General features: G+C 45.0%; 1 pseudogene; it reads right to left on the bottom strand.

The window, feature by feature from the left end:
* Nucleotides 1–345: 345 nt before the first annotated feature.
* Nucleotides 346–1,460, bottom strand: LOC110304524 (annotated as a pseudogene).
* Between the last annotated feature and the right edge of the window lie 1,575 nt (nt 1,461–3,035).

Here is a 3,035-nt window from a genome sequence, read left to right on the forward strand (position 1 = left end):
TTTAGGTGTTTACTAAGGCACCCCTGGTGGTAGGTTATACAATAGACTAGAATTGTCGCTAGAGCATGAAGCCCTTGCACCTGGAGGTTGAAGCTCTAGCATGTGGCTCCTAAGAATAAGCTGACTTTAGATAGGGCTGATTTTATGTCAGTTGTAACGACTGCCTAGTTCCTGCAGCTTTTATATATGCATTTTTCTGTTTGTGTAATGCATAGGATGACCTCACTGTATCTTGGCTGTTGTATCACCTAATTTTCCTGTTTTCTTCTATAATCAGCTGTATAACTCTGACGCTCATTTTAAAGATTATGCTCAGCAAAATCTTGCTGGTGTATGCAATAGTGTCTACATTTGGTGTAAGAGTTTCTTGAGAGCAGCCTTCATGTCCCGGTTCCTCGGGGTGTAGATGAGTGTTCAGCATTGGGGTCACTGCTGTGTACATCACAATTATCAGTGTGTGCTTCAGACTATAACTGGTCAGGGGCCTGAAATACATGACCATGACTGTCCCATGATACAAGGACACCACTGTCAGGTGAGAGCCACAGGTAGACAAGGCCTTGAGGAAGCCCTTGATGGATGGAACCCAAAAGACTGTGGAAAAGACCCAGACATAGGAGATGATGATGTACAGCAGTGGCATAGAGAAGACTCCCCACCCCAAGGTACATCATCTTCACATTGAAGCAGATATCAGAGCAGGATGGCTGGAGCAAAGCCATAATGTCATAGTAGAAGTTAGCCACAGGCCAGGCAATGGTGGCACACGCCTTTAATCCCAGCACTTATGAGGCAGAGGCAGGCAGATTTCTGAGTTCAAGGCCAGCCTGATCTACAGAGTGAGTTCCAGGACAGCCAGGGCTACACAGAAAAACCCTGTCTCAAAAAAAAAAAAAAAAAGAAGAAGAAGAAGAAGAGAAAAAAAGAAAAATATGGCCACATCCTTATTGCCACAAAAGGACAATCAAGCTGTGAGTTGGGTGTGGGGCATTTCATTGGCCTTTGAAATAACCCAGGACCCAGCAACCAGCAGGACACAAAGTCATAGACTCATAATTGTTGCATAATGAAATGAGCAGCTGATGGCCACAGATTGGTCATACGCCATTGCAGCTAGTATACAACTATCTGTATTTGCCAAGACTGTCATGAAGGTCATCTGTGCCCTGCATTCCCCAAAGGAGATGGCCTTTGCTACCCAGGAGATGGTTGGCCAGCATCTTGGGGATAGTTACAGAGGAGAAGAAGATGTCAACAAGGGAGAGGCTGGCTAGGAAAAAGTACATGGCATTATGCAAGTGAGTGTCTGAGTGAATGGCTAGGATGATGAGCACATTCTCAATCGCTGTGATGGGGTAAAGGAAAAGGAAGAGGATGAAGAAGAAATATTCCTGCTCCTGCTGACTTGTAACTCCCAGGAGAGTGAAATCTGTGGTAAAAGACTCGTTTTCTTCTCTCATGGTTCCTTCAACATGAAATCAGACATGACCCCAGAACCATTAGTGCGATTGTAATCTATAGGTTGCCAATCCCCCAATCTAACACTCATGTGTAGTGACTCCCTCTACACATGAGTCCATAAAAATTCAGTCACATATTTGGAGAAATCTCTGTTGATCAGTGGTACAGATGGTCATTTATCTGTGAACACTAATCAAGTTTAAAAAATAAGGGCTCGACAAGTCCCTTCTGGTCCCACCAGCACCAGGGTAGCTTGGGCGCAGAGTCGGCTGACGCCCGCAAGCTACCCACAAGACCCGCCACGGGATCTTAAGACATCTAATGAGTGGAGCAAGGCTGCTGCTCCAATCCAATCATGTGGGACCTGAGACTGCATTAATTAGGGAAGCAGAAAACCAGGCCTGATCAGGGACACAAGTCCCTTCCGGTCAACACCAGCACAGGGGTAGGTTGGGCCCAGAGTCTGCGAACACCTGCAAGCTACCCACAAGACCCACCACGGGATCTTAAGACCTCTGGTGAGTGGAACCCAGCTGCTGCTCCAATCCAATTGCGCAGGACCTGAGACTGCATTAATTAGGGAAGCAGAAAACCCAGCCTGATCAGGAGCACAAGTCCCTTCCGGTCCACACCAGCACAGGGGTACCTTGGGCGTGGAGTCTGTGGACACCCATAAGGTATATACAGGACCCTCCACGGGATCTTGAGAGTTGTGATCTCACCTCTGTGAGTGGATCACAACTTCTGCTGGGAGTCAGGTTCGAACACCAGATATCTGGCCACCTTCCCTGCAAGAGGAGAGCCTACCTGCAGAGAATATTCTGAACACTGAAACTCAGGAGAGAGCTAATCTCCCAGGTCTGCTGATAGAGGCTAACATAAACACCTGAGGAATAAGATCTAACCAGAGACAACTACAACAACTAACTCCAGAGATTACCAGATGGCGAAAGGCAAACGTAAGAATCTTACTAACAGAAACCAAGACCACTCACCATCATCAGAACACAGCACTCCCACCCCACCCAGTCCTGGTAACCCCAACAAACCCAAAAAACTAGACCCGGATTTAAAACCATATCTCATAATGATGGTAGAGGACATCAAGAAGGACTTTAATAACTCACTTAAAGAAATACAGGAGAACACTACTAAACAGGTAGAAGACCTTAAAGAGGAAGTACAAAAATCTCTTAAAGTATTGCAAGAAAACAAGACCAAACAGGTGATGGAATTGAATAAAACCATCCAAGACATAAAAAGGGAAGTAGACACAATAAAGAAAACCCAAAGTGGGGCAAATCTGGAGATAGAAAACCTAAGAAAGAAATATGGAACCAAAGATGCAAGCATCAGCAACAGAATACAAGAGATGGAAGAAAGAATCTCAGGTACAGAAGATTCCATAGAGAACATCGGCACAACAATCAAAGAAATTACAAAATGCAAAAAGATCCTAACTCAAAACATCCAGGAAAACCAGGACACAATGAGAAGACCAAACCTACGGATAATAGGAGTCGATGAGAATTAAGATTTTCAACTCAAAGGACCAGCAAACATCTTCAACAAAA

Source organism: Mus caroli, chromosome 11 (assembly GCF_900094665.2).
Source record: "Mus caroli chromosome 11, CAROLI_EIJ_v1.1, whole genome shotgun sequence".
NCBI classification, from domain to species: Eukaryota; Metazoa; Chordata; class Mammalia; order Rodentia; family Muridae; genus Mus; species Mus caroli.